The sequence below is a fragment of the Thamnophis elegans genome, chromosome 3 (assembly GCF_009769535.1).
Source record: "Thamnophis elegans isolate rThaEle1 chromosome 3, rThaEle1.pri, whole genome shotgun sequence".
Classification (NCBI taxonomy): domain Eukaryota; kingdom Metazoa; phylum Chordata; class Lepidosauria; order Squamata; family Colubridae; genus Thamnophis; species Thamnophis elegans.
This window is the reverse complement of record NC_045543.1, coordinates 81,480,605-81,500,369: the sequence shown is the minus strand read 5'-3', so window position 1 is coordinate 81,500,369 and position 19,765 is coordinate 81,480,605.

The window sequence follows — 19,765 nt, the reverse complement described above, 5'->3', positions numbered from 1 at the left end:
CTCTGGGAGGGCAAAAACTGCTCCCCCCCAGGCTCCAGAGGCCCTCCAGAAACTGAAAGTGGCCCATTCCTCAATTTCCAGCACCTCCAGTAGGCCCATTTTTTCACCCACCCTGAGCCTCCGCCCAGGTCCTGCACTTACCTTGCATGATGAATGGGCCACGTGGAGACTTCAGGGAGGGGAGGGGTGGGAGGGACAGGGAGGGGTGGGCGGAGCCAGCCAAGAGTGGCATTTGGGGGTTCACCAAACGGAGCAAAATCCTTGTTAGAGGATTGGCCAAATCTGTGCAAAACCCCAGCAGCCCACCCCTGATGAGGATGCATATTACATCTGACCTTGCCTCCTGGTATAAAATTATTCTTCCACAGGAAAAATAAAAATAAAGCAGTTACTTGCAACCTGAATAATATGGAAGTTTAATTGTGCTCCAAATCATGTTTTCTGCTTTGAATACAAATTCGGTGCAAATGGCTGACAGAGGGAGGAGAGAAACAGCTAGACCTCCAGGTAAACAGAAAACAGAAATTTGCCTCAAATTGGAAATTTTTATTCAGGAGAGCCACCAACTATGCAGAGCGCAATAAGCAAGCCAGGTTTATAAACCTTTGCAGCTTTTTATATTCAGTGTGCAGACTGCACTGCAGTACAGAATATTGGGGTGTGTGGGGATATCAGGAGCAGTGTTCGCGGCGCACATCTCCTTGCTACCCAATTTCATATCTGCAGACATTTGTGGTTCACTTGTATGCATTTCCTACCCCAGCTTGGCTCTGCCGTGTTTAGAATAAAATTATACAAATTGCTGGGAGAATGGTGGGATTAACATTGTGGCTAATGTAATCACAAGAGCCTTGAACAGGTCAAGGGGTCACTTGGACAAGTCTTCCAATGTGAAATATCCCCTTTTAAAACAAATTCTGGTATCCTCCTCTTTGTCTTAGCTCTTCTAAAGTTATGGCTCCTGTCAAAGGCTTCCAAGCATTAGAGCCAGGCAGATTTGCAGATGTGGAACATTTTCTAAAGGTGATACAAACACAGTTAAAATTAAATCAAAATTTAAAAGATGCACAAGGTTAACAGGTGGCTCTTGTTATTCACAAGGGTTATGTTCCAGCATGAAACAACAGATAACTAAACTATGAATAACAAGATCTGGCATCTATGGGGGTTTGGTTCAGAACTTTATGATTGTTTTCTTTCTCCCATAAGAATAATTGAACTTGGATTTGCTCCTCTTCTGATTCATTTGTGGCAAATATTGCTAGGTCAACCTGGGTTAAGCTCCAGATTGCCTCCCAATGACACTAACCCTGTTCTGAGTGAGCTGCTCAACTGGGATCAGATGGAATTACCCACTCACTTCAAGTCTCACATTGGTTTCTTATTTTGCACAACTTCTTCATGATTGTCATGGCCAGCCTTTGGAGGGCATGGCGGGAGAAAAGTATTGCCCCACCGACCACTTGCATTGATCAAAGAAAACCACAGAGTGACAATTGTGCAAGTGGTAGAATGTGAGGTTTAGGCAGGAACTGTATTCACTGAATGGCACACCCAAGTAACTGGCAGTGAACGTCTGCACAGGGTGAAGCAAGATCTTCCCAAGTTCAGATTGAAGATTCCAGAGAGGGTTGTGGAGAATAATAGGGCTAAGATGCTATGAAACTTTCAGATCCAGACAGATAGCAGATTCTGGCTAATCAATAGCAGACAAAGAACAGAAGACAGCAGTGGTGATAGATATAGTAGTGCGAGCAACATCAGAAAGAAGGAGCATGAGAAGCTGGACAAGTACTGAAAGAGCCTGAAAGAGGAACTGGAGACGATGTGGAAAGTCAAGGCCACTGTGGCAGTAGGACTACTTGGAGCAGTGATTCCTAAACTGGGAAAGTGTTTCCAAAAGATCTCAAGATAATAATGTCAGAATTGTCTGTGCAGAAGAATAGAATAGAATAGAATTCTTAATTGGCCAAGTGTGATTGGACACACAAGGAATTTGTCTTTGGTGCATATGTTCTCAGTGTACCTAAAAAGACAAGCTACAAGAAGGGAACAACTAAGATACTGCACAAAACCACAACTGATAGAGGACCTGTGATTGAGGAAGACAATACTCATAACGCAAGAGAGTGATGAAAAGGAATGGGATTGAAGAGGACAAGATCTGTGATAATGTTTAATTGGGTTTCTACACAAAGCAGGATTTATATTTTCCAAGGCTAGTATTTTGTGTTTTGTGGTAACAGCTTTCTTTTGTCACTCCCTTTTTCAGATCTGCCCTTGGCAAGTGGCCAACAGCAATATTAGGGGTGTTGTATTAAATTGCTTAGTAATGCATTCATTGCTTAGCCAAATAAGGATATTGGAAGGTCTTCTCCAAGTATGGCTTGTGGGGTGGATTTTAATTTATATCTCTTTGCATAGCATAGCTTGAATAGAACAGTGTGTGCCAAGCTACAATGTGACACTTTGCCCATTCCTCTAGAATGGGTGAAATTTGGACAATAATATCCTGAGATTCACCAGAATAATGTTTAAATGGTTAATAAATTGGAGAATGAATGTTTAGGAATTGCATACATCTTAATGTAGTAGTGAAACCTTAAATGGTATCAAAACATTACTCTCTATACTAAGTAAAAGGATACCACTGATACCAAGCAGAATAGGATTGATTTCTAAGTGCTAAATCTTGTTACACTCAGCCCTCTCTTCAGGAGGAGACAAACCTTTGGGTACAAATACTGTTCTTCACATGAAGCAGATAGATGATAGACCCATGATGGCGAACCTATGACACACATGCCAGAAGTGGCACGCAGAGCCCTCTCTGCTGGCACAAGTACCATTGCCCCAGGTCAGATCTCCGTGGCATTTCTTTTGGGAGCTTCGGTTTCCTTGCAAACAACGAAACAGAAGCTCACGGAAAAAAAGGATCTCACCTTTTGTTGTGCTGCCAGCGTTGGGATGCCCCGCCTCCCACCGGCCATCTGGTCTTTGGATCTCTGCTGCATATGCATGCATGCCCATGTGCATGTCTGCACATATGTCCGTATATGCATGCATGTCCGTACATTCCAGTGATGGGCTACGACTGGTCCGTCCCGGTACTAGTGTACCAGTGCCTGCTGGGAGCACCAGGTACCATTCTGGTACGGTGCTCTGGAGGGCCCCGCCCGCGCTCCTTACTGATATTTGAAGTTTTGGGGGCTTCCGCACACGTGCACGGAGCATACTACACCTGCGGGATGCTCCGCCGAGCAGCTGGAGCGTCATGGATGGTAAGTATGCATACGCACACTGCCCGTATTCATGTGGTGGGCCCTGGCCCCGTTGCACCGTACCAGTTTGCATCCGGAACCCACCACTGGCACATTCGCACACGCATCTTTCAGTTTGGGCATGTGCATGTGCGCAGTTTGGGCACTCGGTATGTAAATGTTCGCCATCACTACATAGATGATGAATGAATAGATAGAGATAGACAAACAGACAGACTGTGAGTATAGGTTATCCCAACCCAGTTCCTAAAGTGAATCTTAATTTCATTCAGATAGTGTAAGTTATGTCCAGAATTGAATTTAGTGAACTGAATGGTAGCCAGAGAGATACCTAGAACTTCACAACTCATGTTAGATAACACTTTCTTTTTGAACTAAAGATATTTCATAATTATAAACATGCTTGTTTAGAGGTCGTGATCCTTGGAACAGCAGTGGTTTATTTGTTTAGGGAACTAACCATGCAAGAAGAGCAGTCTTTTCTTGCATGCTTAGCTAAGCAAGTGCATACATATGTAAAGGTAGGACAGAAATGTAGGAAGGTGTGGATCAGCTCCTCCTTTATTCATTAAAAATACATTGCACCTTCCAGAATATTATTTGCAAATTATAGCCATGTAATCAACATGTAATCAAACCAGTACGACCAGATTCAGAGCCAGCTCATATCTCCAGTTTTTTTGACAGAATGCCTCCATGAAGGATCACCTACCTGCCCAGCAATAGGCTTGCTGTAATGCATATTGGTAGTGGGATCCGCATTACTTGGCTCTATCTGTTGTTTTTAAATATCACTCAGCACCAACATTGTGAGAAAATTATCATTGGCAGCGATCAACAATGAAGCAATTGGCTAAGGGTACCAAACTCTATTATTGTTTTAATAGCAATAGCAAGATGTTTAAATAGCAATAGCACTTAGACTTATATATTGCTTCACAGTGCTTACAGCCCTCTCTAAGCAGTTTCCAGAGTTCAGTATATTGCCCCCAACAATTTGGCTCCTCATTTTATCATCCTCAGAAGGATAGAAGGCTGAGTCAGCCTTGAGCCTGAGAATCAAACTGTTGGCAGCTGGCAGCCAGCAGAAATAGCCTGCAGTACTGCATTTTAACCATTGTGCCATTATGGCTGTGTTTACATTTGTTTAGTGGGATCATTTGAAAATATTTATTGTGGGTATTTATAGTGTGATATGTAGGCATGTTAATTGGTTAAAATATCAAGTTAGTAGTTGCAAGTGTGTGATGCAAGCCCCATCTCTCTCTCTTGCTCTCCCTCTCTCTCTCTCTTCCTCCCTCCCTCCCCCCTCTCTCTCTTTAATGTGCTACCTCTACAATGTTTATAACAGAGAATGGGGCTGCAACCAACATCATAGTCACCATCTTATTTTTTGACTAATACAATCTGTATGGACGCCCTAGTACTCAGGACATTTTAATCACTGTAGCTGCATGATTGAATGAAATTGACTCATTCATTCAACAGATGATAATTTCAGTGATTATTAGCTGAGAGCCGGGGGGGGGGGGCGCAGTTAGAGTGCAGTACTGCATGCCACTTCAGCTGACTGTTATCTGCAGTTTGGCGGTTCAAATCTCACTGCTCAGGGCTGACTCAGCCTTCCATCCTTCCAAGGTGGGTGAAATGAGGACCCAGACTGTGGGGACGATATGCTGACTCTGTAAACCGCTTAGAGAGGGCTGAAAGCCCTATGAAGCGGTATATAAGTCTAACTGCTATTGCTATTACTATTACACCTGTGAGTCTCCTTTTTGTTATGGTACCAATTTTTATTAATTGGAAGTGATGCTGTAACCACAATAGCTCCATCTTTAGGGCTGGCAATGTGTCCTGAAATGGACTTTTATTATAATATTCTATGGTTATATTTTATAAGAGCTTGCATAATCACTCTGAATGGGAAATCGTGCCTGAAATGGTGATATAAAAAATAAATAATACCGTATATACTCGAGTATAGGCCGACCCGAATATAGCCGAGGCACCTAATTTTAACACAAAAAACTGGAAAAGTTATTGACTCGAGTATAAGCCTAGGGTGGGAAATGCAGCAGCTACCGATAAATTTCAAAAAATAAAAATAGATACCAATAATGCCATTGCCCTTGAATAACATATACAGCCTGCCTGTGCCATTAAATATACAGTAGCCATTGTAAAAATTTGCTCTGCATAACAAATTATTATCACACATACCGGTGTATTCAATGAAATACTTCACTCACCTCATGATGCTGATGTCCCGCTGTGATGATGAGTCCCGCCTCCTATGACACACGGCACAGTGATTCCTATCATTGGATCACTGTACCAGAGGAGGTGGGACATCGCTATGTGGCTGCTTGCCATAACAAGGAGGAGGTGGGACATCATTGCATAGGCGGCAGGAGGGGGAGGAAGGGGAATCGTAAGATAGCCCTGCATTACATTAGAACGTGAGGAGGGGGGATGGTGCGGTGCACGCTGCGCGGCAAACTGACACAGAGGGAGGGGAAACTCAGGGGCGCTGGGCCATTTCACGAGCGTCACCCAGCGGCATGGCCCCGCCCCTTTTTCTCCTCCATTTCAGGCAAATTTTTCACTGACTCGAGTATAAGCCGAGGCGGTCTTTTTTCAGCCCAAAAAGTGGGCTGAAAAACTAGGCTTATACTTGAGTATATACAGTAAACAGAAATAAATATTACTAATTGGTGAATTAATTTTAACATGAGCTAATATAACCATATCATGACCTACTAGAATTGTGTTAGTTTTTTTAAAATAAAACCCTGTCAGAGCAATTTGGACAAGTCCGCAAAGACAAAAGCAGATGTTGCCTCTTGTCTAAAAGAGCAGGGAATACATAGCTATAATATCACAGTTCATTTGTCCAAATAACTATATTCTAAATTTCAATTTCCCATTATTAAGAAGGACACACTGTTGATAACATTCAGAGGATGAATGAGGAAAAAAGCTGGCACACTGAGCATATCAACATGCCATATAATATTTTAATAGAGAGTATATTTAATAGAGCAAAATATTACATTGATCAGAGCAACTGTGCAATCAATCTAACCAGGCTTCATCCAGCTGATGGAAGAGGTGGGAATATTTGCATTTCAGATACTTAAATGTAGAGAACAAACTATACAGTCTGGCTTTCTCTTTTGAGAAAGTCTATCAAGTTTTGAAGAATTCCAAAGTATATACATCTGTATCATTTTCATTGTGAATTGTGTGGCAAACAACTAATTCCAATTTGTTTCCAAAATGCTTTTTAGTTTGATTAAAGTTATTCTTCAGATCTCTGCTGAATACTATCTTTCAACTGTTTGTCTGTGTCTTAAGAAGTTAAAGATTCTTTATTCACTCATTTACTTATTCTTTCAGACAGAGTGCTATATAGGGTTTTATTCCTGCTTTGCAGTAAACTGATCTGAGATGTATCTTCCTTCTTGTTTTTCAGAAAAACAATTTATCAGAGATGAGTCAGTGAAACTGCTGCTATCTAATTTCAGAATGTAAGGTTGAGTTTCTAGAGAACTGAGATTTACAATCAAACCAGGGCCAGAAGTCTGACACTTCCCCAGTGCTATCAAGAAAGGGAGATAAAATAGAAGAAATAGTTTCTTACAGTTGGCTGTAAGGTTCATCGTTGTTCCCCTTAGGGTAAAAGTAAGTAGATGCCACATATTATCCTCCTGTATGGCAGTGTTGGGCAACTATGCCCCCTTTATAAGTTGTGACTTCAACTCTCCAGAATTCCTGACTCAGGAATGAATAGCTGGCTCTGGAATTCTGGGAGTTGAAGTCCACATGTTATAAGGAGCCATATTTGCCTATAGAGGAAAGCAATGGAGGCTTTTAGTTTTCCTTTTCCTCTTATTTCTATCCAAACAAAATGGCTGGTCACTGTCATTTCATGTATGCATATTTAACTGAATTAACATGCAATCAGGAAAATGTATGCAGGTGGCACTATCAAGAGTCAAATCCATTCATTTCAAATGCAAAAACTATGATAATACGGCAGTGGTTGCAGTGAAGATAAGGATTTTTTTTCAAGTTTAAATATATTGTGTTTGGAAAATATGCATTTTGTGTGTGTGGTGTGTGTGTGGTGTGTGTGTGTATGGGACAGAGTGCATGTATGCAGTAGCCTGACTGAAGTATCCACACTATATGTGATTAAAATATATCTACTATATCATACAAGAATATTTGATATCAAGCATTAAATGTGACTGAATTGTTTATTACTGCAGTTATTACATCAGAAGTGCCTCTATAGAGCTTTTATGCAAGGATTACCATTTCCATAACAGGAAAAGGGGATCTTCCAAGCTTAAGAAAGAAAGAAAAAAATGGCTACCTTTGCTTTGGGCAAATGTATCACTTTGATGGAAGGGGTGCTGTCTTTCACTGGACTTTGCAAAACAACTTCTTCTTCTTCTTCTTCTTCCTCCTCCTCCTCCTGCTCCCTGCTTGCCTTGATCATAGATGTGATCTGCGTCAGAGTGAGATTCAAAATCTCTCAATGAAGCTATGGATATGGTGCTGCTGCTTCATTGAAGAAAAATGAGATTGAATTGTAAGGACAATTATATAGATATACGTGTGGGAGAAAAATCATTAGCAATAGCACTTAGACTTATATACCGCTTCATAGTGCTTTTACAGCCCTCTCTAAGTGGTTTACAGAATCATCATCTTGCCCCCAACAATCTGGCCCTCATTTTACTGACCTCGTAAGGATGGAAGGTTGAGTCAACCTTGAGCAGGTGACATTTGAACTGCCAAACTGCAGTTAGCAGAAGTAACCTGTAGTACTACACTCTAACCACTGCGCCACCTCGGTTTTCTAGAGGAACTTGGTAGCACATTTTCCAGCCACAAATTTGATTAAAAGACATAAGCTTTCATGAGCCTCTGCTCACTTCATCAGATGCATCAAACGGTTGGACCAGTTTTTCCAACCACTGCAATTTCCACACCTGTGGTCTTCAAATATCAGAATTCCACAATCAGCATGGAATTCTGACTTAATAAGAATTTTAGGCATTGAAGACCACAACCTGGATGTTGTTGTGGTTAGGAAACAGTGGGCTAGTCCAATTAGGATTTAGATTGGGTTGAGGTGAGATGAGGTGAGGTGAGGTGAAGGGAAGACAGGAAGGAAAGGCAGTTTGGTTACATAGAAGAATGTTACATGAGACACTGATTACAGCACTTAATCCATGAACAATTGTAGTGTGTCAAAATCCCATTGTGTTTGTTGAGTCCTTCTGAGATAGCCTGAGATGTGTGGCAGTTGAAAAACCCTTCACTCATTGAGGGAATCAAAGTCCTCATTTTTCCTAAACCCTCACTTTGATGTCTACTATAGAATGTCTTGCTCTGATCCGTTGCTCTTGAGTCCTGATATCAAATTTGTATCCATTAATTCTTTTGCACACAGTGTGTCTCATTTGTCTTACATTGAATTTGCAGAGATGGTACATATCACATTAGAGCAGGGGGGTCAAACTGGTGGCCTGTGGGCCAGCTGTGCATGCATAGGCCATACCCATCCCAGCTCTGCAAAGGGGAAAAACATCATGAAACGTCACATGATGGCAATGTGATGCCGTGAGTTTGACACCCATGCATTAGTGAAAAAACATGCACAGACACCTCTAATCTCATGTTTTCAGTTACAGTTACATTTAAGTTCAGTTACATTTACCAGTTTCAAGCTTCTTTGAATATTTACACATGGGTAGCCAGATGTTATTCTAAGGAGTTCCAACCCTCTACCTGGAGTTGACCTCAATCTTCACACTTTAGATGACTACTTACAGTGCATCAACTTGGGGAACAGAGGTTTGAAGTCATGTAAATCCCATATGTGGGGGTTGGACATAATATAAGGGGTCCTTGGGGGTCACCACTCCTGCTTGAGGAACAGGTGGCTAAGAGGGCCTTTGTATAGCTTCAAAGTGTGTACCAGTTGTGCCCATTCTTGGATCAGGAGTCCTTATGCTCAGATACTGACATCACGGTCATAGATTACTGCAATATGCTATGTATATATGCCCTTGAAGAGCATCCATAAACTTTGCTGGCATAAAATGTGATGGGTAGTTATGTGGACTCCTAGGCCAGCATTTCCTCAGCTCGGTGGGCTGAATGGGGTATCCGTTTGCTCCTGAGTTCAATTCAAGGTACTGGTATGTTCTATAAAGCCCCACATAGCATGAATCAATTATTTGAAGATTCTACTGATCTCATCAGATCTGGCTGAAGTGGCATGGTGCACATCCCAGCAATAAGAAAGTCTATCTGATAGGACTTAGGGGAGGAGCCTTTTCTGCTGTGGCACCCACACTCTAGAACATCATTCCTCCTGAAGTCACACTGTCACAACTTTGTTGACTTTCCAGAAGGGCTCAAATCAGAGATTGGTTGCTCCCGGTTTTCACTGGTTTGAGCAAACTGGTAATGGTATTTTGACTTGGTTGCAGAACCGGCAGTGACCCAGGCTGGCTATGCCCCTGAAAAGATTCCCCAGTCACTGCTGCTGTTGCCAGCATGTTTTTAGTAATTTTTTTATGTTCTTCGCATGCCAAGCATGCGTGAAGCAAACCAGTAGCAACGCCGGCAGCAACCCACCCCTGGCTCAAAGCAGAGGTGGATTCACTTACCTTCCCTAACCGGTTCACAATGTGAAAAGCCTCAGGCATGTGCTCACTTTGCTAGCACGTGCCTCATCTGCGCATGCGCGCAGCCTTCTGTGCATGCACAGAGCTCCCGCATTACATTGGGGCAGGTTGGCGAAGCCTCCTGCAGCCGCTGCTACCATTCGCCCAGATCAGAGAGAACCGGCTGAATACACCACCTCTGGCTCAAAGACATGAGTGTGTTATCTGGCCTGGGGATCAGATGACATTGGTGGAGAGTCTGCTAAGTGGTTGTAAATTTAAGAAAATGAATGGTGGTCTACTGCTGATTATGTTTTTATGTTTTGAATAGTTCTATGTTTTGCTTATCTGTGTGTGTGCTTAGCTTTGTATCCAGAGTCCAGTATATGAAATGGGCAGCTATAAACGTTGAACAAATAACTAAATAAAATAGATATCTGCATCCTTTGCTCTGAGAGCTTAACAGAGGGTATATACAGGTAGTCCTCAACTTACAACAGTTCATTTAGTGACCATTCAAAGTTATAAGGGCACCAAAAAAAAGTGACCTTTGCAGCGTTCCTGTGATCGTGGGATCAAAATTCAGATGTTTGGCATTGGTTCATACTGATGACTGTTGCTGTGTCCATGGTCATATGATCCCCCTTTTTGGCGACTTTTCGACAAGCAAAGTCAAGGGAAAGCCACCTTCATTTAAAAAATCCAGGTTACTAACTTTTCAACTGCAGTGATTCACTTAACAATGGAGGCAAGAAAGGTCATAAATGGGGAAAAACTCACTTAACAAATGTTCTCACTTAACAACATAAATCTTGGGTTCAGTTGTGGTCATAAGTCAAAGACTAACTACCTGTGTGCCCTTCTGATCAGTGGTGGCAGTGGTGGGTTCCAGATCCCGTCCCGTCCGACCCGGCGGTGTCTACATGGACACGTGCAGTATGCACATTCGTAGTGCCTCCACAAGCCGTCACAATGCTCCAGCTGCTCAGCAGAATGTCGTGCCAGCGCTGTATGTGCCTTACACATGCACCGAAGCACTGAACACTTAAACACTGAACACTTAAAAGACAGGTAAGGAGCTCGGGCAGGCAGGTGGGCCCTCTGCACCTCTGTACCGGAATGGTATTTGGTGCTCCGGGCAGGTTCCGGTATGCCTGTACAGGGGCATACCGCCTACCCATCATTGAGTGGTGGGTTCCTACCAGTTCGGCCTGGTTTGGCCAAACCGGTAGTGGTACAGCAGCTTTGGTCACTGGAACCGGCAGTGACTCAGGCCTGCCATTCCCCTGAACCAGTTCTCTTGGCACCGCCGTCAGCATCACCATCTTTTTTTAAAGTTCTGCACATGTGCAGAACAATTTGAATTGAATTGCGCATTTGCACACTAGCATACCAGCAATAAAGCCGGTCAGAACCCACCCCTGCTTGATAGTGCATTTAAATATGGGGGGAACTTAGTGGGGCCATTGATAGTTGCTGCAGATGGACGTGCAACGGAGATATTTGGTTAGTTGCAGGATCTGGTTCCAGTATTAACATCAGTGTTTCTTATTGCCTGTGAGAATCGGCTGCAAGGTGGGTGGGGGTCAGTATGCAGGCAAAGACCCACTGCCTGATGCCAGAGAAAGTGCAGTGTTGTTTGTGGTCCAGGATGGGCTACAGTTTATTAATAAAGCAATGAATGGTTTGAGCTCCAAGCTATGAGTGACAACCGGGGCGTTCTGTCGTTCTGTTTCTGGATTCTGTGTTTTAATAAGTCCTCCCTAGGGCTGCGCGGGAGAGAAACCGAACAGAACGTGTGTGTATGTGAAAGGGATCTTTGACGGCCTCTTTAACTGTTACAAGCCGTCAGGCTGTCATGGGTGAGACTGCTACACACACCCTGACACATGTGTACGCGCACCAAAAGGATAAACTTTCCTTTCATCTTGGCAAGAACTAAGTGATTTATGGTAAACTTTAATGTTGTGATGTGCCACACACAATTTGTCAGCGGTGCAGAGCGCGACTCGCTTTCATGTAAACAAATCAAGAGTTGCTCTTTCCAGACTGCTGTTTGACACTCTCGGTGAGTGCCAGAGCAGCGCAGTGGTTTCCTTTCCCAGCTAATCCTACAGCTGGTTTCCCACCGACAAACCTGATCCATTGGTTTCACCTCCGAAGCCTTCACTTGCGTTTGCCTAATTGACACCATCCAAAGCTCCAATCCTTGCATAAACAAAGCCTGCAGTAAATCCTAACAGATTTTTAACTAGACATATAAAAGCAGAGCTGGACCAAAAAATTAAATAAAAAGGCAGCCAGAAGTTGGAGTGGCTGTAGATGACAAGGAAAGCGTTGCTTAGTTCATACATCTCCCATGTCAGGCCGTTTGTAGTCAAGGGCTATTCTTAAATTAATTCACCGAGCTGGAATTTTAATGGACTACAAAAAAGTCACACAATCAGCTGAAATCCACAGCTAACAAAACTGATTACTTTAAGTGATGAATGCAGGCTGGATGGGAGAAAAGACACGATGATAAATTTGCTTTTACGCTCTCTGTCCTTGTATTTGCGGCAAGTGTGAACTTTGTGAACCAGAGCAGCAATGCCTAAAGAGCAAATCCTGGCAATTCACATTTCTAATGAAATTATGCAAGTGACAGCCATCCGTGACTAAGACTGCAATGCTAGGCACAATTACTTGACCATAAATTTTTATTGAATTCACCGCAGCCAACTTAATAACACTTAGCTTTTTAAATTTTTTCATACCACTCTCCATGTATGAAGGACTTCATGTACTGGCAACAACAACCCTGCAAAGAAGATCAGGAAGATTATTTTTCTGTTGAACATAAGCACCCCAGGCCTAAAAGAGGTTGTGTGAATGTTTTAAACATCTTGGCCAAACTTCTTCCAAACAGAATAGCCATCAACATTTAGGGGAAGAAAATTTGTTAGAATGCATGCAGACCAAGGGTGGTCTTCAGTTACCTTCCCTACCAGTTCATAAATGTGAGCGCATGCGTGCACATTTGCATGCCCCACCTCTGTGCGCGCGCACAGCCTTCTGCGCATGCACTTTCATCAAGAAAAGGGCCTAAACGGGATGCCATAGAGCTGGGGCAGGTAGGTGGGGCCACCCACGATTTCCGCTATTGGTTCGGGTGAACCAGTCTTTACCAAAAGAAAACCACCTCTGATGCAGACACATACACACCAGAGATGGGTTGCTCCCGGTTCGGCCCAGTTCAACCGAACCGGTAGTAGTTTTGGCCTGGGTCACAGAACCGGCAGCGACCCAGGCTGGCTATGCCCCTGAACCGGTTCCCTGGTCACCACTGCCATTGCCAGAATGTTGTTTAGTACTGCGCGTGCATGCGCAGTTCACTGTAAAATTGTTCTGCGCAAGCCCATACAGCACACACAAAATGAACCAGTAGTAAAACCGGGAACAGTCCACCTCTGATACACACACACACACACACACACACACACACACACACACACACACTTGATGGCACCTTTTTAATTCCTGGTTTAGAATTGCATTTTTAAAAACATGCTGGTTTTTTTTTTAAAAAAAAATCCTTCATATTAGAAATGCAAAGGTGGCTCAATAAATTTTGCTTCTATTTGGCAGAATGCAGCAGCCAATGGTGCTCCCTCCTGCCATTCCTTCTGTGTCAAGCTGAATAATACCAAAGCCAGTTAAATTATTTTGGCAGGTGAGGAGGAAAATCTCCTAAGCACCACTTCCCTCCCTGGTGTTAAAAATACAGTAATAATAGCATTAAGAAAACAATGTGCTGCCCTTTCATGACACCCAACTAATTTGCTCTGCCAAATGCTATGGTAGGTCCCGTGCTTTATTGTGGCTTCCCTGTTGCGCTAAGTAGACTTTCTCCTTCCTGTCTTTCGCCATTTCCCATAATTTAAGTCCTCCTCTTGAACTCTGGTTTAACTCCCAGCTTTCCTCACACTCTGTAAGAAAGTGTGAGATTCTACTCATGTTCAGAGAAAGCAGGAACAAGCCCTACCTACCCTCTTCACATCAGGCTCCGTAACTAGAGGATGACTTGGAGGAGAAATCTTCTGATGTTAGAGATCCTCCACTTAGTTGAGACTCCCAGGTTTCTTGACACAGAAGAGGCTCTTTCCTATAGCTTTTTATTCTCTCTGTACGGAAGGTGATGCAAAGGGGCAGGATAGTATGCTTGCCCTAAGCTCCCTCCAAATGTAAGTAGAATCTTGTCGCTTTTCATCACTCTTGAAGGCTGTGAAGACTCTCCGTGGTTAATTCTAAAACTGAAGTATGCATGCTTAAGGTAGTCTTGCTGACCTTCCTTCAATTGTTTGCTTTTTTTTTCTTCCACATAACAGGGGGCTATATCTGTAGTGATAAAACATGAGGAGAAGAAAGAGAAATCAAGGGAAACTTTAAATTGGGAACAAGGACTTGTTAACCAAACCCCACCTATGTGTTTTTAGTGGTGGGATCCTCCCGGTTTAACAACCGGTTCGGTGATCATGTGATTTGCGCGTGCACAGTTTGAAGAAATCTTCACTTCTAGGTTTCTTCAGAGGAGCAACACAGCTGATTTGCATGGCAATCTGCTCTGCCGCGCAAATCAGTGAGAAGATAACGGTAGGAAAATAGCATGGGTGGGGCGGGTTCTGATCATCGGGGCAAACCAGTTCACTCCAAGCTGATCGTTGGAGCTACCAGTTTGCTCGAAATGGTCTTAACTGGTAGAATCCCACCCCTGGTTATTTCCCCAGGCAATCCTTTACACCAGGGCTGTCAAACTCATGGCTCGCGGGCTGGATACGTCATGTGCTGGCCAAGACCATGCTCAGTTTAGCAAAGGGGAGAAAAGTCCCAATATGTCACGTGACATGAAAGTTTGTCACCCCTGCTTTACACAATAACTTGAGCTCACTGAGTTTCCTTATATGTATAAATCAGAATCACCCTTCTGTCTAGGTAAGAGTTGCTTCTTTCTGAGGGATAGACATTGTGATAAATAAATAAAATAAATAAATAAATTCCCTCTCACCCTTTGAAAAACATGAACACAAGAGTTCTAGCCAAAAGGAATGTTACAATCCCTACATAATTCCAATTCATCTCAAGTTTTATTTAGGAATGCATATTTTACAAGTTTGCTTAGTTGAAAGGACAATAGCTCTATCAAAGAGGGAAAGAATCTACATTTATCTTCCATTTTTCACATGATTTCCATGTGGCCACTTTCTAAAAGTTAATTATGGCTTGGAGCTGAAATAAGCTCTAACGAGGGGTGGGCTGATGGGGGTTCGCAGAGGTTCAGGAGAACCTCTAGCTAAGATTCTGTGCAGTTCAGAGAACCCCCAAACCCCACTCCTGGCTGGCCCTGCCCACCCCTCCCCTTCCAAAAGTCCCCACGCGGCCCAATTTGGATGGAGGTAAGTTCAGGACCCACACGGAGGCTCGGGGAAGGTGAAAAACAGGCCTACTGGAAGTTTGGGAAGGCCAGAAACGAGCCTCTGGAGTGCCTCTGGAGCCTGGGGAGGCTGTTTTCACCCTCCCAGAGGCTCAAGGGAAGCTTCTGGAGCCCAGGGAGAGCAAAAATGCCCCCAGCCATGGTTCAGGAGGCCAACTAGGCCATGCCCACCATGGCCACACCCACCCACAACAACAGAGAACCCCTTGCTAAATTTTTGAAGGCCCCCCCCAGCTCTAACAGAGTTCCTCCTATAGCACCTTTATCTTCTCAAGGTTAAAAAGTTGATAGATAAAATACTACTTATCAATGATTCCTTGGATGTTTCACTCTTTTTTATTTTTTTAACCCATCATGATTATCACCATGATATGGTTAATGGTCTTTTTTTCACAAGCCAAGACAGCTGACATAAAGAGCGCTGTATTATTAGTTTCAACTTTATTCATGAGGTCTGTCCCAAGTCCATCACATGCTGATGCCTTGGAAGTTCAATGACATGTAGCTAATAACCTCTTTTGAAAAATAGAGCAATTTTCAGACATAAGCTTACACCCTTGCATCTGCTACACACAAGATGAGCAATACATATTTAGGAACAGTATTTACAGGTTTAAGAAAGGAAAAAAATGGCATTTTTCTCACTTCTGCTTTCCTTCCACTCCTCCGTCAGCTTAACAGATCTTCCACTTCACTTCCAATCACCTAAATGCAAAGGTAGGCTACCCGGGAAGTCTATATTGGATGAGAATTATAGCGTGCTTTGATTTTAATTATACCAAATCCTGCTCTCCACAGGAGAGAAACTTAATTCTAAAGGTGTCTCTATCAGCATTTTATCCATTAGTAGAATGATTCTGAATGATTTCATGACATCTAATTTTTTAAAGCAACCCCTCATTTGGGGAACAGAAAGAGGCATTACAAAGGCACTTTGCCACAAGGACTCATCTTCAGAAATAAATAAAGTTGCCTTTTTCTTTGTATCTGAGCTTAGAGGCTATCCACTTCCTGCCCGGAAAGGAGACCCAGTGTAGCAATTTGGCCTACTTCAGAAAATTTAGCTTGGGTAAAATTACATAGATAACACTCTTGACAAGCAGCATGGTTGCCACAAGATGCTTTTAGCAATTACTGATTGTCATCAAAAGGGCACATTTAAAGTATTATACTTTAAATGTCATCTCCCCATTGCCTTCCTCTTTTTGTTAAAATTTGAATTTTGTTTCATTTCCCAAAATAGAAAATGTATATCCTTTAAAACTACTTTTTTCATTGGCCAAATTCTTTCCCCGGATGCAATTTTGAGTCTACACACGTACAGGTAGTCCTCAATTTACAACCATTTATTTAGTGACTGTTCAAAGTTACAGGGCACTGAAAAAAGTGACATGATCGTTTTTCATATCGTTTTTCATTTTGCAACCTCTCCATGGTCATGTGACCAAAATTCAGACATTTGCCACCGACTCATATTTATGACGGTTGCAGTGTCCTGGGGTCATGTGATCACCTTTTGCAGCCTTCGGACAAACAAACTCAAATTAGGAAGCCAGATTCATGTAACAACCGTGTTACTAACTTGACAAATGCAGTGATTCACTTAACAACTGTGGCAAGGAAGGTTAAAACATGGGGCAAAACTCACTTAACTGTCTTGCTTAGCAATGGAAGTTTTGGACTCAATTGTGGTTGTAAGTCAAGGACTGCCTGGGTACTCATATGCCCACCCACACAAAATGCCCTTTGGGGGTCGAAAGAAGAGAATATGAAAGAAGTGAAGTTTCTGAGCGACCAAGAGAAATGGTTAGGAAAGGAGGAAAGAAGGAAAAGGATTTACTAGCAGAATAAAATGAAAGATGCTAACATTGCCAATAGTATATAGTAATATGATGTGAGGGAAATAGATTAATACTATTAATTGTGGATAATGAACTAAGTGAAATGTTTACTAAACAAAATTAAATCTGAGGATATATGTTATCTATAGTAAAATAGAATAATAGTTGGAAATGAAATGTTGAATTCGATTAACTTTTTTTTTTTTTTTTTAGCTTTTAAATACATTTTATTTATTTCATTTCATTTTCATTTTATACAATCACTTATATACTGTGCATAAAAAAAAGAGAAAAAAAAAACCCAACATCATTCCCCCATACACCCTCTCTTCTCCCCCTCCAACTTTCATTTCACCCCTCCAGCATTCCCCTCTTCTACTTCCCTTCCCCCTCAGACATCTCCCCCTCCCTCCATCTCACCCTCCTTACATTCCCTCTCACTCCCTCTTTACTCTCCCTCCTCTTTCCCTCTTCTCCTCGCTTTGGTGTATCCATACAATTCAGTTTGTTAAAAGAAAAAAAGAAAAAAAGAAAAAAGAAAAACAAGCCGCAGTATACAAGTGAATTCTTATTGTTCTAAGAATTGAAACTGTAATTCCACCCTCCCCCCTCCCCCTATAATCCCCCCTCCCTAACCCCCTTACGGCTTCGCAGGTCCCATACCCGGCATAATTCTTTAACAAGCATTTGAGTATAATAAGGCCAGCTAACTTTAAAATTAAAAAAATAAAATAAAAGTAAAGCCAAAAAAAAAAAGAGAATAGTAAAAACTAAAAAATAAAAAAAAACACACACACACACACAAAAAGAAAGGAGAAACAAGAAGGGTCAATAAACCTACTACGTTAACACAGCTTCCCATTATCTGTAAATCTTAAACAATGTAGCTCATTCCAATTTCGGTTATTTTACTACTTGCAGGGTTTCAAACTGTATTAGAGCCAGGTAAGTTGATCAATTAGGATTCCCCAACTAAAGTCTCATTGCTTTGTCTATCTATTCAGACCTTTAATTTATCTCTTTTTTATCCAAATATCCAAACCTTTCTATAAAACCATTAACTCATACTCTTTCATTTTCATTTCCAACACCTCCCTTTCTATCCTTACCCACCTCCACATGTAAATTTTTACCTTCCACCCTGCCTTTATCCATATCGACATATAATTTTATCCGCATCCATTGCTCCTCCCATATTTACTCCACTTTCCCGAAGACTCTCCGACCAATCTTTCTTGACCTTATATTGAAATAGCAACTCAAACAAACATCAGCTTGCATTCTAGCCCCTAGTCTAATTAAGCTTTCGCTACCCTTCCCTCTCCCACACGCCTCCCAACTCCGTTCGTCCCAGACCACAACTCAAAAAGATCGCAATCTCCGCTCTCCTCGCCTAGGAAAATAATTCATGCGCAATTTGAGTTAGAGTTCAGACAATCTATATACAATATGTGTCCACAATCAGCAACGCTTCTTTCAATCTCCATGTCTCATCATCGATATCAACTTTTCCATTTTATCCCAGACGGAAATCATAAAGCTTTAAGAACATCGCTAAGTCTTTATTCTTTAGTCTTCTGCCCTTCCGGAAGAGGAAAGCACACCCTCCGCCTTGTAGCCACGTGTCTCGCTGTTTGTCTTCTCCTTCTCCTTGTCTCTCTCCAGTCCGGATGAATCAGGAAGTCCCGCCTTCAGGTCTCGTAGTAAAATTCTCGGGCTTCACAGACAGAATTAATGCGGTGTTTTGGTTGCCAAATGTAACTGTAATACCAGCTGGGACTTCCCATTTGTATGGAATCTGAGAATTTCTGAGTTCTTCGGTTAAGAAGGCGTACTCTCTCCTTGTTCTTAATATTTGAGATGGTATCTCTTTAAAAACAATCAAGTCCTGTCCATTCTCAACCTCTTGCTGTAAAGCCTCTGTATTACTCATTCTGGATTCCCTTGTGGTAAAGTATATAATTATGTCCCTCGAAGCTGTCGCTGTTTTGCTACCCACGATTCTGGCGGTAAATCTTTGAATCTGCCAATCAAGTTAAATCCCGACTTCCCACCAAGCGGCTGAAAGCCTCAAAGAAGATCTGTTTCAAATTCTCCTGTTGGTTTTCACACAGTCCTCTAACTCTTATTGCAAAGGCAGTCTTATTATAATTTATCATGACAAGTTGTTTTGAGCATTTTCAATTTCCTGTTTAACGTTTTTTTGGATATCAAATTAAGGTTAGTTTTCTTCCAAAAGTTCCAATTTGTCCTCCGTTTCAGCAATATAATCTGTCATGACTGTCATTACTCCGATCATATCCTTCTTTGCCTGAGCAATTTTAGCATCAAATTGATCATATAAATCCGATATCAGTTGATTAATTTCCTGTCTGAAATCATTAAGCGTTTTGAGAAGAAATTCTTGTGTTAACAAATCTCCCGTGGAGGGTGTAGGAGGCAAGGGTAGCGGCTTCATAGCAGTTTTTGGAGATATGTTATTAA